Source organism: Triticum aestivum, chromosome 3D, assembly GCF_018294505.1.
Source record: "Triticum aestivum cultivar Chinese Spring chromosome 3D, IWGSC CS RefSeq v2.1, whole genome shotgun sequence".
Lineage (NCBI taxonomy): Eukaryota > Viridiplantae > Streptophyta > Magnoliopsida > Poales > Poaceae > Triticum > Triticum aestivum.
In genome coordinates, this window is record NC_057802.1 from 244,780,226 (window position 1) to 244,799,470 (window position 19,245).

Sequence of the window (19,245 nt, forward strand, 5' to 3'; positions counted from 1 at the left end):
ATGGATTTGTGAGAGACATTCACATGTCATAGTTCTACTGTGGGCAGGAAAAGACAGAAAGATGATCCATGCATGCGTCCTTTCCATGGCGGCATGACATAAAGTGATTGATGGTCTACCATCATACACTGCTATATTAGTGCAGGAATCGTAAATACTACTTGTATACAGGGAATGCTAGTTTGCATGCTCTCGGATCTCCAACTCAGCGAATGGAAGATGCATGCACGGGAGGTCCCGTGCATGGGAGAATCCATTTTCTCAACATGTGCCCGCTCAACCATAGGCTGAAAATACCAAGGAAAAGGATCGACATGCCTTGAACATAGCGATCGGGTCGGCCATGTGCAGCATTATATCTTTTGGACCATCTCCGATCGATCTCTACAGCAGCGGAGGAAGAAGCGCTAGCTGTAGGACGAAAATGGCTTTCGGCAGCAATCTGATGAGGGTCCTGTTCATCCTGATGGTCATGTTCGCCTTGAGTCCGGCGAAAAGGCCCATAGCCAGGAAGAGCACTGCTCTTGCCCCTGTACCCGAAGCCGGCGAGGAGAGTCTGGCGCTCGCGGGATCTTTGACATAACCAAGCTTGGTGCGACCAGCGATGGCAAAACCGACTGCTCAAGGGTCAGTTGTGGGGCCATGCACAGCGTGATCAATCAAGCAATGTCCTGGACTACGGATGCCTTTGCTGACCGACAACAATGTGGGATGACCAATCCATGCGTGCAGGAACTCCAGGAGGCATGGAATTCGGCATGCGGGGCGACTGAGCAGGCGATGGTCCTCGTTCCGAAGGGAGAATTTTTGGTTGGCCCTCTTAACTTCAGCGGGCCTTACAAGGGCAGTGTCACAATCCAGATCGACGGCACCCTGCTGGGCTCCAACGACCTGCCCAAGTATGACAGGGGTAGCTGGATGAACATCCTCCAGGTCGACAACCTTGTCACCACTGGCTCTGGCACGATTGACGGCCAAGGCACTATTGTGTATACCAAGGATCCAGAGGCTCAGGCCTTTCCCAACGTACGGGAATGCATACACAAATCGTTACTTGATCGATCGATCGACATGGCACATGACTAATGTATGTTCGTACATGCGTGCATGCATGCATTTTTGGTGAAATTAGTCCCTCCTCCCGGACTTCATGAAAAACGGGACCGTCTCCTGCATCACACTGCTGAATTCAAAGTTCTTTCACATGAACATTTACATGTCCGAGGACGTGAAGGCCGAGAACTTGACCATCACGGCACCAGGGGACAGCCCCAACACTGGCGGCATCCATATTGGTGACTCGAGCAACATCAACGTCACAGGTGCAACCATCAGCACCGGAGACGACTGCATCTCCATCGGAGGGGGAAGCTCCCACATCAAAGTCACCCGTGTAACATGTGGGCCAGGCCAGGGGATCATTGTGGGCTGCCTTGGCAGGTACAGGGATGAGAAGGACGTGAGCGATGTGACGGTTAAGGATTGCGTTCTCTGGAGCAGCACCGACGGAGTACGCATCAAGACCTACGAGGACGCGGTGAAGTCCATCACAGCGTCCAATTTGACCTTCAAGAACATCAAGATGGAGGACGTTGCGAACCCCATAATCATCGACCAGAACTACTGTCCCGAGAAGGTGTCTGTCGAAGATTATGCAACTCACGATATATTGATCGGGTGCAATAAGCACGTATATATAAGTACATAGGGGAGCCACGTCCTCAACTATACATGGAAGGAGGAGGGCTTGTTGTACCAGAAATACAAATGCAATATCTACATCTCAACACCCCCCGCAGTCGAAGCGGCACCATGGTCGACGCAAAGACTGGATCGGAACTCCTCGAAGGACGCGGTAGACAAGCCCTTGGTCATGATGTCAGCAAACTGTTGGGAGGTAGGGACATGTAGCATGCGTACATGACCAAGAGCTACCTGCTCCCGAACAAAATGGATATCAATCTCAATGTGCTTGGTGCGTCAATGATGAACCGGGTTGGCGGAGTGGTAGATCCCAGAGACATTGTCACAGTAGACAATCGTGGCCTTGTCAACCGGAGACAAAAGCTCATGTAGAAGCTAACGAAGCCAGGAACACTCGGCAACAACGTTGGCAATGGCGCGGTACTCCGCTTCAGCGCTAGAGTGGGAGACAACGGGCTGCCGCTTGAACGACCAGGAGATGAGTGATGGTCCAAGGTAGACGCAATAGCCAGAGGTCGAGCGGCGCGTGTCGGGGCAACTCACGATATATTGATCGAGTGCAGTATGCACGTATCTCACGACACCGAGATACATAGGGTAGCTCAAGTAGCCGGTCGCTCCAGCGCTAGGGTTTGGCCCGCCATAGCCAACCGGAGCGGGGGAGTAGTAGGGCTACGAGGCGACCAGGCCTGGTTGCTGATCGGCAAAGAAAGCCTGATGGCCGGAGGGTCCGGGCCCTAGGAGACTCGAAGCGGGGGGGGAGAGGGGGGGCGTGGCACGGGCATGGTGTAGGCGTGCACAAACCCTGTCCAGGGGTTGTGGCCGCCCCCCCAAGGCGGTGTTGGCTGTTGCTGATTGGGCCCGGCGCGCAGTTGTTGCTACTGCTGGCCTTTGCCGCGGCCGCGGCGCCGCTGGCGCAGATGCTGCTGCTGCTGCGGCGGGGGTGTTGATGAAGAGCCGCGGGAGCCAGAGGCCGCTGTTGGTATGGGGTGCCGTAGGCACCGTGTAGCGCAGGAGGAGCCACGGGCTGAGGCGCCTGGAACGGCGCCGGAAAGCCAGGTGCGCGCCCGCGGGTGCAGGACCGCCGCGTGAGTAGCCGGCAACGAAGGCGGTATGAACTGCATGGGAGCGAAGATGCTTCAACCGGCGTTCCTTGAGACGGAGATACGCCACCACCCGCTCATAGGTAGGGTTCGGCATGAGGGTGAGGGGTGAAGCGGCGTTGCCAAGATCCTCATTGAGGCCGGTGGTGAGGGTGGAGAGGAGCAGCTCATCGCCCACCTTGAAGCCGATGTCGTTGAGCTCGTCGAAGAGGGTCTTGAGGCGCATGCAGTAGTCGTCGACGGAGGAGTCATTTTGGTGACACCCGAAGAACTCCTGCTGCAGGAAGAGGATCCGTTGGAGCTTGTTGTCAGTGAAGAGGCCAACGATCTTGTTCCACACCGTGCATGCATCATCCTTGTCGCGAACGACGGTGTCGAAGATGTCCTTGGACACGGTGAGGAAGAGCCACCTGATGATGGTGGCATCGACCGCCGGTCAGGGTGTGCAAAACCGAACCGAAAACCAAAAACCAAACAGAAAAAACAAAACCAAACCGAATTTTGGTTTTTCCAGTTTTGGTTTCAGTTTCAGTTTTTGATTTTCAAAACCATATACCCTTTGGTTTTTTCGGTTAGAAACCGACGGTTTTCGATTAAACCAAATTAAATCGAAACTAGCTCCACTGTATGAAGGATTTTAGTTGAAACTGCAGCCACTCCTCTATTTATAGCCTTCTGCCCACCACGGTGCTACTCCAGACACGAGGTGGGACTAAACGCTGCCGCTTGAGCCAACGACCTGGGCACTCGGCGGACGTTGTGCTTGCTTGGGCCTCAAATTATCCGGCCCATATGACCACTCTTGTTGAGCGACCCCCCCCCCCAGGCAGCCGATCGCTTGCCTTAGAAAAAGGCCAACCTGCCGCTTTTGTCATGATTATTGGTTAGGATTGGCTCTTTCCTTTTTTTTGCTTGCTCCATCTCATAATAAAATGAATATAATTGACTCTTTCCTTTTGGTTGCTCCCTCACGTAATAAAAAACCTTCCTAATCTCAGATCTGCTGACATTTAATACCTAGGACCAATCCATGTGTGCTATCTAATAATCATGTAATCTACGTAGGCACTTCTCACAAGAAAAATCTTACCTACATACACAGACCGAATCATGTGACCAAAATATATTTGTTGTTCATTCAAAAATTCACGTCAACTTTGGTTATTACCGAAACTGAACCGAAATTAAATGGTTATTACCGAAACCGAATCGTATTTGTGTATAAAACTATATAAACCGAAGTATGAAAACCGTATAAACCAAAAACCGTATAAACCGAACTAAATCAATCTGAAAAAACCGAACGCAAAGCCTGAATCGCCAGCCAGTCGGCGTCGCGATTCAGGACGAAGAGGTTGGCGGTGCCGTCGATGTGATCCTGCAGGTTATACTCACGAAAGAGGAGATTGAAGTATGTCTTCTAGGCAAAAAAAATCTCCTCTTTGTGGGAGAGGATGACCGGAACGCGACGTTCGATGGGAACATCACAGATGTAGGCAGGGTCGGGGAGGGTGGCGGCGGAGGAGTCGAAGTGGTTCGGCAGGCGCACTGCCAGAGGGGGAGGCGGCAGAGACGGTTGGAAAGATCAGAACCGGACATGGCGGAGGGTTCGGTCGGGGTAGGGTTAGGGTTTTGGGTGGCGGCGGGCGGCTAGCGGGAGCAGCAGGAGGAGGCGAGGGTTAGGGTTTGAGGTGGCAGTGGGCGGCTAGCGGCGGGGTGGGCAGAGGTGGTGAGCCGGGTGGAGGGAGGGATCGTGAGGCGGGGCTACGGCAGCGGCAGGGAGCCAGCGACGCGCGGGGAGTAGCGGGAGGGGAGCTACGGCAGCGGCGAGAGGATCGGCGGCGCGGGCGTAGCGAGGGAATCTAGCGGCGGCGACGACGCGGCTAGGGTAGGGAGGATCGTAGGGAGGCTGATACCATGCATCTCACAATAGGACGAGTAAGAGTGAGGCTCTGATACCATGTAGAAGATTATGCAACTCACGATATATTGATGGGGTGCAATATGCACGTATATATAAGTACATAGGGGAGCCATGTCCTCAACTATACATGGAAGGAGGAGGGCTTGTTGTACAAGAAATACACATGCAATATCTACATCTCAACAGTGTCCACCGCCACCAAGAGCAAGTCCGAGGTCACTGTGAAGGATGTCATCTTCCGCAACATCACCGGCACATCATCCACGCCGGAGGCAGTTAGTCTGCTCTGTTATGAAAAGCAGCGTGTAGCGGCGTCGACCTCATCGACGTCAATGTGGAGTGCAACGGGAAGAACAACAAGACCATTGGGGTGTGCAGCAATGCCAAGGGCACCACCAAGGACACCCTCCAGGCATTGGCCTGCCTCGTATTGATAAAGGCAAAGGTGTCCCGTCTTTCGATGAGATGATGAATATCGCTTTGATGGAAGTCGACTTTGACGATCCGACTACGAACGTGCGAGGACGTCGCGCCTTAGCAATCGCTAAACCAACTCCGAGAGGTTATCGACCACGCCGGAGCACGATCAACCTGACCACGAGGGTCTGTTTCCTGCGAGCAAACGAAGAACAGGCAAGAAACTGAGATTGCAATCTGGATATTGCGAATATAAGATGAAAGCTTTATTGATCAAGGTGGGGTTATGTGACGACTTTGTCTGGTCGCTGAACACAAACGAAGTACGCGAAGTTGCAGCTATGGCGAACTTTTAATCTAAACAAAACCCAAAGTCTAAACGACGCCCTAAGGGCTGTATATATGGAGGAAGAAGGGGGGGAATTTCGTGGCCCTTGAGGAAGGGGTCCGAAACCAACCCTATCTCTTGTTTCCCCACACATACGGACTCTAAAAACAGCCTATACTTATGTATTTCGAAATTACATGGGCCTGGCCCAATAATAAGGTGACGCAGCACCTAGAATAGCCTCTGGACGAAAGTTATGAAGTAGCATCTTGTATATTTCGTCCAAGGCTTCATGCACGCATTATGGTGGCTTCAACGTCCTGAAATCATCACTTGTAACTCCGTTCTTGTTCCCCATGCGCATGCCATCATCTCCATGCTTGTTCTTGCTCCAATGTTCATCCTTCTCAAAGCTAGGCCCTTCATTTGTAAGCAAAACAAATGTATCCAATTTAGGCAGCATCATATTCTCATGAACATTAGAATCATTAGCAAGAAACGAAAGTACCTGGTAATTTCATTGGCGTGCGCGAGCTCTAGTAATTGGTCCAGTATGTATAGCAGCAGGGCCTGTGGGTGTAATAATTGTATTGATGTCCTCATCATCCTCCCCTTCTTGAAATGAAGTCGTCCTCGACGGAAGCTCATCTTCCTCACCCAAATAAGGCTTCAAATCTGCAATATTAAAAGTGGGACTAACCCCAAAATCTGCAGGCAGCTCAAGTTTATATGCATTATCATTTATTTTCTCTAACACCTTAAAAGGACCATCAGCACGTGGCATTAGCTTTGATTTGCGCAAATCAGGAAATCTATCCTTACGCAAATGTAACCAAACAAGATCTCCAGGTGCAAACACAACATGTTTTCTACCCTTATCTCCAGCAAGTTTATATTTAGCATTCATACGCTCAATGTTTTCCTTAGTTAACTCATGCATTTTTAAAATCAATTCAACACGTTGTTTAGCATCAAAATTAACCTTCTCCGAAGATGGAAGAGGCAACAAATCAATAGGTGCACGAGGTAGGAAACCATACACAACTTCAAAAGGGCACATCTTAGTAGTAGAATGCAATGAACGATTATAAGCAAATTCAATATGAGGCAAGCATTCCTCCCACATTTTCTTATTATTCTTCAAAACAGCCCTAAGCATAGTAGACAACGTTCTATTGACTACTTCAGTTTGTCCATCAGTTTTGATGAGGACATCAATACAATTGTTACACCCACAGCCCCTGCTGCTATACATACTGGACGATTTACTAGAGCTCGTGCACGCCAACTAAATTACCAGGTACTTTCGTTTCTTGGTAATGATTCTAATGTTCATGAGAATATGATGCTGCCTAAATTGGATACATTTGTTTTGCTTACAAATGAAGGGCCTAGCTTGGAGAAGGATGAACATTGGAGCGAGAACAAGAACGGAGTTACAAGTGATGATTTCAGGACTTTGAAGCCACCATAATGGGTGCATGAAGCCTTGGACGAAATATACAAGATGCCACTTCATAAATTTCGTCCCGAGGCTATTTTAGGTGCTGCGTCACCTTATTATTGGGCCAGGCCCATGTAATTTCGAAATACATAAGTATAGGCTATTTTTAGAGTCCGTATGTGTGGGGAAACAAGAGATAGGGTTGATTTCGGACCCCTCCACCAAGGGCCACGAAATTCCCCCCTCTTCCTCCATATATACAGCCCTTAGGGCATCGTTTAGACTTTGGGTTTTGTTTAGATTAAAAAGTTCGCCATAGCTGCAACTTCGCGTACTTCGTTTGTGTTCAACGACCAGACAAAGGCGTCACAGAACCCCACCTTGATCAATAAAGCTTTCATCTTATATTCGCAATATCCAGATTGCAATCTTAGTTTCTTGCTTGTTCTTCGTTTGCTCGCAGGAAACAGACCCTCGTGGTCAGGTTGATCGTGCTCCGGCGTGGTCAATAACCTCTCGGAGTTGGTTTAGCGATTGCTAAGGCGCGACGTCCTCGCACGTTCGTAGTCGGATCGTCAAAGTCGACTTCCACCAAAGCGATATCCATCATCTCATCGAAAGACGGGACACCTTTGCCTCTATCAGGATATATCTATGGACTTTGTTTTAGGTTTACCTCGAACAAAGAAGGGGAGGGATAACATATTTGTTGTCGTGGATAGATTCTCGAAAATGGCACACTTTATACCATGTCATAAAAGCGATGATGCTGTTAATGTTGCTGATTTGTTCTTTCGTGAAATTATTCGCTTGCATGGTGTGCCAAATACTATTGTTTCAGATCGTGATACTAAATTTCTTAGCCACTTTTGGAGATGTTTATGGGCTAAGTTGGGGACTAAACTGCTTTTTAGTACTACTTGTCACCCCCAAACTGATGGACAAACTGAAGTAGTCAATAGAACGTTGTCTACTATGCTTAGGGCTGTTTTGAAGAATAATAAGAAAATGTGGGAGGAATGCTTGCCTCATATTGAATTTGCTTATAATCGTTCATTGCATTCTACTACTAAGATGTGCCCTTTTGAAGTTGTGTATGGTTTCCTACCTCGTGCACCTATTGATTTGCTGCCTCTTCCATCTTCGGAGAAGGTTAATTTTGATGCTAAACAACATGCTGAATTGATTTTAAAAATGCATGAGTTAACTAAGGAAAACATTGAGCGTATGAATGCTAAATATAAACTTGCTGGAGATAAGGGTAGAAAACATGTTGTGTTTGCACCTGGAGATCTTGTTTGGTTACATTTGCGTAAGGATAGATTTCCTGATTTGCGCAAATCAAAGCTAATGCCACGTGCTGATGGTCCTTTTAAGGTGTTAGAGAAAATAAATGATAATGCATATAAACTTGAGCTGCCTGCAGATTTTGGGGTTAGTCCCACTTTTAATATTGCAGATTTGAAGCCTTATTTGGGTGAGGAAGATGAGCTTCCGTCGAGGACGACTTCATTTCAAGAAGGGGAGGATGATGAGGACATCAATACAATTATTACACCCACAGGCCCTGCTGCTATACATACTGGACCAATTACTAGAGCTCGCGCACGCCAATGAAATTACCAGGTACTTTCGTTTCTTGCTAATGATTCTAATGTTCATGAGAATATGATGCTGCCTAAATTGGATACATTTGTTTTGCTTACAAATGAAGGGCCTAGCTTTGAGAAGGATGAACATTGGAGCAAGAACAAGCATGGAGATGATGGCATGCGCATGGGGAACAAGAACGGAGTTACAAGTGATGATTTCAGGACGTTGAAGCCACCATAATGCGTGCATGAAGCCTTGGACGAAATATACAAGATGCTACTTCATAACTTTCGTCCAGAGGCTATTCTAGGTGCTGCGTCACCTTATTATTGGGCCAGGCCCATGTAATTTCGAAATACATAAGTATAGGCTGTTTTTAGAGTCCGTATGTGTGGGGAAACAAGAGATAGGGTTGGTTTCGGACCCCTTCCTCAAGGGCCACGAAATTCCCCCCCTTCTTCCTCCATATATACAGCCCTTAGGGCGTCGTTTAGACTTTGGGTTTTGTTTAGATTAAAAGTTCGCCATAGCTGCAACTTCGCGTACTTCGTTTGTGTTCAGCGACCAGACAAAGGCGTCACAGAACCCCACCTTGATCAATAAAGCTTTCATCTTATATTCGCAATATCCAGATTGCAATCTCAGTTTCTTGCCTGTTCTTCGTTTGCTCGCAGGAAACAGACCCTCGTGGTCAGGTTGATCGTGCTCCGGCGTGGTCGATAACCTCTCGGAGTTGGTTTAGCGATTGCTAAGGCGCGACGTCCTCGCACGTTCGTAGTCGGATCGTCAAAGTCGACTTCCATCAAAGCGATATTCATCATCTCACCGAAAGACGGGACACCTTTGCCTCTATCACCCTTCTTGTGTTTAATGACATAAGGGAAAGTTTCAATGAATTCAACCCATTTAGCATGTCTACGATTCAGTTTAGCTTGACTTTTAATATGTTTCAAAGATTCATGATCAGAATGTATAACAAATTCTTTGGGCCATAAATAATGTTGCCATGTTTCTAAAGTCCGAACAAGAGCATATAGTTCTTTATCATAAGTAGAATAATTCAGACTAGGCCCACTCATTTTTTCAGAAAAGTATGCAATAGGTTTGCCATCTTGTAATAACACACCTCCTAATCCAATGCCACTAGCATCACATTCAAGCTCAAAAGTCTTATTAAAATCAGGAAGTTGGAGTAAAGGAGCATGTGTCAACTTATCTTTCAATACCGTGAAGGCTTCTTCCTGTGCGGTACCCCAAACAAAAGGCACATCCTTCTTTGTAAGCTCGTTGAGAGGTGCAGCAATGGTGCTAAAATCTCTCACAAAACGCCTATAGAAACCAGCGAGTCCAAGAAAACTCCGCACTTGTGTGACCGTTTTGGGCTGCGGCCAACTCTCAATAGCTTCAATCTTGGCTTTATCAACTTCAATTCCCTGTGGAGTAACAACATAGCCAAGAAAAGATACTCGGTCGGTGCAAAAGGTGCACTTCCCAAGGTTACCAAACAAACGTGCATCACGTAGAGCAATAAAAACAGCACGTAAATGTTCCAAATGTTCTTCCAAAGATTTGCTATAAATCAGTACATCATCAAAATAGACCACCACAAATCGTCCAATGAAAGCACGTAAAACTTCGTTCATTAGTCTCATGAAAGTACTAGGTGCATTAGTTAACCCAAAAGGCATGACTAACCACTCATATAAACCAAACTTAGTTTTAAATGCAGTTTTCCATTCATCTCCCAATTTCATACGAATTTGATGGTATCCACTACGCAAATCAACTTTGGAGAATATTGTAGAGCCACTCAATTCATCAAGCATATCATCGAGCCTAGGAATAGGATGACGATAACGAATAGTAATATTATTAATGCCTCTACAATCAACACACATACGCGACGTACCATCCTTTTTAGGCACGAGTATAATAGGAACAGCACAAGGACTAAGAGATTCGCGTATATAACCTTTGTCGAGCAGCTCCTGTACTTGACGCATAATCTCCTTCGTCTCCTCTGGATTGGTACGGTATGGTGCACGGTTGGGTAGCGATGCACCGGGAATTAAGTCAATTTGATGATCAATCCCTCGAATAGGTGGTAATCCCGGTGGCACGTCTTGTGGGAAGACGTCAGCGAACTCCTGCAAAATGTGAGTGACAGCAGGGGGCAAAGAGGAAGGCACGTCCTCGAATGAAAATAATGCCTCTTTGCACACAAAAGCATAGCAAACAGATTTGCTGAAATCTAGTTCATCAATATCAGATTTTGTGGCAAGTAAACATGCACTTTTCAATTTAATTTCAGAAACAACACTAGATGGTTTATTATTAGGTTTCATTTGTTGCTCAAATTCCTTTGCCACAATCTGATTTTCACTCTTATTTTTCTCCTGTTTTGCTTTATTAGCTCTATTAATGTCATCTTTCAAAATGGAATCAGGAGTCATAGGAAGCAAAGTAATATTTTTATCCTTATGAACAAGAGTATACTGATTGTTTCTACCATGGTGTACAGAATTTTTATCAAATTGCCATGGTCTACCTAGTAATAAGGAACATGCTTGCATGGGTACCACATCACAATCAACATAATCAGCATATGTAGAGATACTAAAATGCACACGAACGGTACGTGTTACCTTAACCTTGCCGCTGTTGTTGAACCATTGGATGTAGTAAGGATGTGGATGTGGTCTTGTGGTGAGAGATAGCTTCTCCACCATCTCCATGCTAGCCAAGTTGTTACAGCTCCCTCCATCTATGATGACGCGAACAGAACGTTCCTTCACAACTCCCTTTGTATGGAACAAATTATGCCTCTGATTTTGCTCTGCTTGTGTGACCTGCACACTCAAAACACGTTGAGCAACTAAACATTCATACCTGTCAGCGTCTTAGCCATGTAGTGCGTCTCATTTTCAGAATCATCTCCACCATGTTCTTCACGTGTAATAAGAGCCAAAGTCTCGTCATCATAGTCACTAGCGGACTCATACCCACCATCCTCAGTAGCAATCATGACACGCTGAGATTTGCATTCTCTCGCAAAATGTCCTCTTCCCTTACAACGACGACAAATAATATCACTTGTGTGCCCTGTCGATGCCATGGAAGAAGAAGAGCTCTGCACAGGCCCGGCAGGTGTGCTCTTGGCAGAGAGTGGTGGTTGTGCCTGCTTTCTTGTATCACGGCTGGAGGTGGCACCTGATGGAGGTGATGGTGAAGTGGAAGTAGAAGATGCACGCGGTGTCCATGATGAAGGTCGACCTGCAGAAAAGTTAGTTCGCGCCAATGGCTGTCGATCCTGCACTTCACGTTCAGCTTTACAAGCAAGATGGAATAAACGAGTGATATTATTATAATCCTTATACTCTAGAATGGTCTGAATCTCTTTATTTAATCCACCCATAAAACGTGCAAGCATAGCTTCATTCTCCTCAACAATACCACATCTAATCATGCCAGTTTGTAATTCCTGATAATATTCTTCTACAGAATTTTTTCCTTGTCTTAAACGCTGCAATTTTTGAAGTAATTCACGTTGATAATATGGTGGAACCCAACGAGTACGCATAGCAGTTTTCAAAGCAGCCCAAGTAGCTGGAACAGGATATAATCTACAATGTTCAGACCACCAAACACATGCAAAGCAAGTGAAAGCACAAACAGCAGCAGGAACACGTCTCTCCTCAGGATATTGTAAACATGTAAATCGTTGTTCAGTTTCTAACTCCCAAGTAAGATATATATCAGGAACATATCTACCCTCAAATGGTGGAATATTCAATTTCAGTTTAGGGAGATGGTCATGATCTCGTACCTGAGGTGGTGGTGCCGGCCTACCGTTGCGAATATATACCTGAGGTCGACCTGCTGGTGGTGGTGCTGGTGGCTGCACGTAGTTCTGATTTTGATCAACCTCATCCTCATAATCGCCCGCATAATCGTCATCCTCCTCAGCCGCCGCAGGAGCAGGAGCCAAAGAAGCATCAACAGTAGGGACAGCAGCACCCGAATTTTGACCAATCTCAATTGGAACGCGCTGTGCCCGTCCCACTTGATTTGGAAGGCGGCATTGGAGATGTGGTTGTTGTTGTTGTAGAGGTGCGACATGTGCAGCCGGTGGTGGTTGGGGAAGACGCTTTAGTAATTCAGTAAACTTGTTATCCAGCGTTGTCTCAAACGACTTCTCCACGGCATCTATCTTCTCCATAGCCTCTTCAAATCTGTTTAGCACATCTCCCACCTGGCCACTCATCATTTGCTGAAATTTATCATGCAACTCCTTGTTCGTCATGTTCGCCCAATCAGTCTCATCGGCTTGTGAACCTGCCATGGTTAGCAGCAATAGAAACACAAAAGAATATGATCCTGCAGACTACTAGAAGTGGTGGGATGGTGGTGTGTCACAAAACCTTCAAGCGAATCTCAAATTCTTACCAGTTCTTACCCAGCAGCAGGTGGTGATCGGCAACCGTTGTAGTCAAAAACTCTCAAATCTTGGATATAGCGATTACCAGGGAGAGTCAAACGCACGATGTAGACTTATGTGGAGCTGGGAAGGCTTATAATATGGTAGCAAAATGGTAAGCAATAATCAATTCAGAGATGCAAAGTTGAATAAACGCTCAACGACGGTACTGTGCTGGTCCTAGGCTAGACCGTGCTAGAGACGCGAGCCTAGAACACTAACAAAATCACGGCGCTGCACGTAAACAAGGGAAAAGCACACTCTGGAATTTTTTTTCGCTCTTTTTTTTTGCGCTCTTTTTTTTTGCGCTCTTTTTTTTTTGGCGAAAAATCACTATAATGGCGAGTGTCTCAAAACTCTTCCCAGGTCAAACTGACAGGATGGGCACAAAATTTTTTGACTATTTTTTTTTCGGAAATCAGGGCAGCGACGACGAAAAAGTGCGACAAAAAATCACTATGATGGCGAGTGTCTCAAAACACTACCCGGGGCCTAAAAATAGGATAGGGAAAAAATATTTTTGGTTGCCGAAATTTTGGCCTAAAAACTGCCCGGGGGTCTCCAGACTCTTTTTTTTTCCGAGACCTACTCAGGCAAGGAAACACGAAACGGAAAATATATGGATCTCTAAAACAAACCGACTATGAAAAGAACTCGGATTGGTGGTGGATATATGGCGGTAGTATATGGCAGCGGTGGTGGTATATGGATACGGATTCAAAGCGGTGGCGGATAAGCAATGGTGGTAGATGGCAAGGCGATGATGATGGTGCGGCGGCGGCGTGACAACTTATGACCAGAACTCGAAACTCTAAAAGACTAGACTCTAAGACCAGCAACTTGACACGACGATGCAACCGCAAATTCAACAAAGCAAAAACCCTAAAAAGATTATGCAAAGGCTCAGATTGGTTCGGATATGATGAACTAACCCTAATTTTTTTTTGTGGCTTTTTCGTGGACTGTAGGTATGAAGAACAGACTCGATCTAAACTACGAAAAACTGTAAAATCTCACCGAGCAACCTGGAAATCTGATACCACTTGATAAAGGCAAAGGTGTCCCGTCTTTCGATGAGATGATGAATATCGCTTTGATGGAAGTCGACTTTGACGATCCGACTACGAACGTGCGAGGACGTCGCGCCTTATCAATCGCTAAACCAACTCCGAGAGGTTATCGACCACGCCGGAGCACGATCAACCTGACCACGAGGGTCTGTTTCCTGCGAGCAAACGAAGAACAGGCAAGAAACTGAGATTGCAATCTGGATATTGCGAATATAAGATGAAAGCTTTATTGATCAAGGTGGGGTTCTGTGACGCCTTTGTCTGGTCGCTGAACACAAACGAAGTACGCGAAGTTGCAGCTATGGCGAACTTTTAATCTAAACAAAACCCAAAGTCTAAACGACGCCCTAAGGGCTGTATATATGGAGGAAGAAGGGGGGGAATTTCGTGGCCCTTGAGGAAGGGGTCCGAAACCAACCCTATCTCTTGTTTCCCCACACATACGGACTCTAAAAACAGCCTATACTTATGTATTTCGAAATTACATGGGCCTGGCCCAATAATAAGGTGACGCAGCACCTAGAATAGCCTCTGGACGAAAGTTATGAAGTAGCATCTTGTATATTTCGTCCAAGGCTTCATGCACGCATTATGGTGGCTTCAACGTCCTGAAATCATCACTTGTAACTCCGTTCTTGTTCCCCATGCGCATGCCATCATTTCCATGCTTGTTCTTGCTCCAATGTTCATCCTTCTCAAAGCTAGGCCCTTCATTTGTAAGCAAAACAAATGTATCCAATTTAGGCAGCATCATATTCTCATGAACATTAGAATCATTAGCAAGAAACGAAAGTACCTGGTAATTTAATTGGCGTGCGCGAGCTCTAGTAATTGGTCCAGTATGTATAGCAGCAGGGACTGTGGGTGTAATAATTGTATTGATGTCCTCATCAATTACTATTCGTTATCGTCATCCTATTCCTCGGCTAGATGATATGCTTGATGAATTGAGTGGCTCTACAATATTCTCCAAAGTTGATTTGCGTAGTGGATACCACCAAATTCGTATGAAATTGGGAGATGAATGGAAAACTGCATTTAAAACTAAGTTTGGTTTATATGAGTGGTTAGTCATGCCTTTTGGGTTAACTAATGCACCTAGTACTTTCATGAGACTAATGAACGAAGTTTTACGTGCTTTCATTGGACGATTTGTGGTAGTCTATTTTGATGATATACTGATTTATAGCAAATCTTTGGAAGAACATTTGGAACATTTACGTGCTGTTTTTATTGCTCTACGTGATGCACGTTTGTTTGGTAACCTTGGGAAGTGCACCTTTTGCACTGACCGAGTATCTTTTCTTGGCTATGTTGTTACTCCACAGGGAATGGAAGTTGATAAAGCCAAGATTGAAGCTATTGAGAGTTGGCCGCAGCCCAAAACAGTCACACAAGTGCGGAGTTTTCTTGGACTCGCTGGTTTCTATAGGCGTTTTGTGAGAGATTTTAGCACCATTGCTGCACCTCTCAACGAGCTTACAAAGAAGGATGTGCCTTTTGTTTGGGGTACCGCACAGGAAGAAGCCTTCACGGTATTGAAAGATAAGTTGACACATGCTCCTTTACTCCAACTTCCTGATTTTAATAAGACTTTTGAGCTTGAATGTGATGCTAGTGGAATTGGATTAGGAGGTGTGTTATTACAAGATGGCAAACCTATTGCATACTTTTCTGAAAAATTGAGTGGGCCTAGTCTGAATTATTCTACTTATGATAAAGAACTATATGCTCTTGTTCGGACTTTAGAAACATGGCAACATTATTTATGGCCCAAAGAATTTGTTATACATTTTTTCGAGACCTACTCAGGCAAGGAAACACGAAACGGAAAATATATGGATCTCTAAAACAAACCGACTATGAAAAGAACTCGGATTGGTGGTGGATATATGGCGGTAGTATATGGCAGCGGTGGTGGTATATGGATACGGATTCAAAGCGGTGGCGGATAAGCAATGGTGGTAGATGGCAAGGCGATGATGATGGTGCGGCGGCGGCGTGACAACTTATGACCAGAACTCGAAACTCTAAAAGACTAGACTCTAAGACCAGCAACTTGACACGACGATGCAACCGCAAATTCAACAAAGCAAAAACCCTAAAAAGATTATGCAAAGGCTCAGATTGGTTCGGATATGATGAACTAACCCTAATTTTTTTTTGTGGCTTTTTCGTGGACTGTAGGTATGAAGAACAGACTCGATCTAAACTACGAAAAACTGTAAAATCTCACCGAGCAACCTGGAAATCTGATACCACTTGATAGAGGCAAAGGTGTCCCGTCTTTCGATGAGATGATGAATATCGCTTTGATGGAAGTCGACTTTGACGATCCGACTACGAACGTGCGAGGACGTCGCGCCTTAGCAATCGCTAAACCAACTCCAAGAGGTTATCGACCACGCCGGAGCACGATCAACCTGACCACGAGGGTCTGTTTCCTGCGAGCAAACGAAGAACAGGCAAGAAACTGAGATTGCAATCTGGATATTGCGAATATAAGATGAAAGCTTTATTGATCAAGGTGGGGTTCTTTGACGCCTTTGTCTGGTCGCTGAACACAAACGAAGTACGCGAAGTTGCAGCTATGGCGAACTTTTAATCTAAACAAAACCCAAAGTCTAAACGACGCCCTAAGGGCTGTATATATGGAGGAAGAGGGGGGGGGGGAACTTCGTGGCCCTTGAGGAAGGGGTCCGAAACCAACCCTATCTCTTGTTTCCCCACACATACGGACTCTAAAAACAGCCTATACTTATGTATTTCGAAATTACATGGGCCTGGCCCAATAATAAGGTGACGCAGCACCTAGAATAGCCTCTGGACGAAAGTTATGAAGTAGCATCTTGTATATTTCGTCCAAGGCTTCATGCACGCATTATGGTGGCTTCAACGTCCTGAAATCATCACTTGTAACTCCGTTCTTGTTCCCCATGCGCATGCCATCATCTCCATGCTTGTTCTTGCTCCAATGTTCATCCTTCTCAAAGCTAGGCCCTTCATTTGTAAGCAAAACAAATGTATCCAATTTAGGCAGCATCATATTCTCATGAACATTAGAATCATTAGCAAGAAACGAAAGTACCTGGTAATTTAATTGGCGTGCGCGAGCTCTAGTAATTGGTCCAGTATGTATAGCAGCAGGGCCTGTGGGTGTAATAATTGTAGTGATGTCCTCATCACGTATGATCATGTGTGGTTCCTTCCTTCCATGAGCTCTCATTAGTATAAGGGAAACAGATCGATCAACCATCTCTCTATTTCTCTAATTGATCGATCTATATCATACATGTGCTATCTTAATTAAACCGGCATGTCTATGTTCCTGTTTGAGTGAAGCTGGCCCAACGAGCTTATTGATGTGTATGATTAGTTCAGTTTTGTAACTACTAAATTATTCATTTTAATATTTTATAGGGTGTGTTTGTTTTGGGAAATAAGTGAAATGAAATGTCATGGTTACAGTCCAATTGAGTGCATCGGTTCCTTTTACGAGATGGCCCATTGTGTCATCTGGAACATTGTTAGACCTACGAACACGACGACTGCAAATGCCCGCTCCTAGGCTCCCCTCCTTGGTTCCTAGTGCTGCTGGCCGCTCTGACCACGACGGCCAACTACTTGTCAGGGGGCACTCCGCCAACGACAACCACCTGCCTGGAGCTTCCATTGGTCGTCCATTCCCACGTCATGGCGCTCTCTAACCTCAACTTCGAGCCAGGTCTGGCCTTCGAGGCCTTCATTTAGAAACAATATGGAGTGCTGGTTCAACTTCTTTCAGGGATCTAAATCAAGAGAATTTTTCATGTTGGTGGAAATCTTCCGAGCCAAACTCGTGTCAATCCAGATTCAGTTAGTCTCTTCCTCTAATCTTGCCTTCGGGGACATGCATCAAGCTTCAATGTTGCCTGTCCCCAAAACTGGTCCTTCAAATTCAGTGCTTCCTCTCATGAAGTAAGTTTTGCTATCATGAAAGGGGGACATGTGATCAATGACATTTTTAATCTAGGTTTCTTCTTCTGGGGTAATGGAGGAGCAGATTTTCGTAAAGAACTCTAGCTCCATCAGAAAGAACTAGAGCAGGAATGGACAGTCATTTCCCATTCTCCTCAGCGTCGTCCATATGCAAGTGTTCTTCAATCTCTGCATGTTTTCCGTGATTCCACTATTGGAACCAATCAAGATCCTCTTCATCAGAGATCAATTCTTGAGCGCTTGGGGCAAACTCAGCCTGCAGTTTGTTTTGTCTTAACTGCACCCAATAACATCACCCTCGGGGCGGGATCTGCGGATTTTCGAAGAACCGGGCCAGCCGAGTGAACCCACCTTAAGCCAACATGAATAATGGGCTTTTCTGCATTCGTTGCCTATTGTCAGGTCATTTGAGGCCCACGTGCACTAAGAAGATCCGTTGTAGGGGATGCAAAAGATGGGGCCACATTCAGAGCAATTGTCGATGTAAATACGCTGTTAACGATTCATCTCCCTCTTTGGTTCAACCTACTAGGCAAGTCGTGACTCCTCATTTGGGAAATAGCTGTCACAACTGCTGATGCGGAGCATCCTTCCATCATCCCCATGGACTCTACACAAACACATCAAGCACCACGTGGACCTATGACAAGAGCTCGAGCACGCGCCATCAAAACCGAGGTGAACTCACTCCTACTCGAGATCGATATGGGTATAAATGGAACTTGGATGCTACCTCACCAAAACATGCTATGTGTCATTACTTACAAAGACGAACACCACCAAGTAGCTAAGGGACACCCCAAAGGAGTAGGAGAAGGACCCCAAGGCCACGAGGAAGAAGGAGGAGTCCAACAAGATCAAGACAACACCTCCCAGGCGGCCCTGTACGCACGGGCCATCCGGACCCCATGTCTACGGGCTATCATGCGCACGACCTCCAGACCCCGTGCGCATGGACCCTCACCGCTGTAGCACACCGTGCGCACGGGCATGTACCGTGCCCACGGAACCCCCGTGAGCACGGGCCCAACTTACCCCGTATACACGGGCCCATCAGGATTCTCGCCGAGAGCTCCTGTTTGGGCCTCCACTTCATCACCCTCCTCCACCTACCTATATATTTCATACCTAGACCATTTGTTAGGGTTAGCAAAGTATATGTGAGACATTGATAGAGCTTTGCTCCTTCTACCACTACTCTTGGAGA

General features: G+C 46.2%; 1 pseudogene; it reads left to right on the forward strand.

Annotated features, from left to right (window-relative positions):
• Positions 1-424: 424 nt before the first annotated feature.
• LOC123076256 (exopolygalacturonase-like) lies at positions 425-17,810 on the forward strand (annotated as a pseudogene).
• Positions 17,811-19,245: the final 1,435 nt, after the last annotated feature.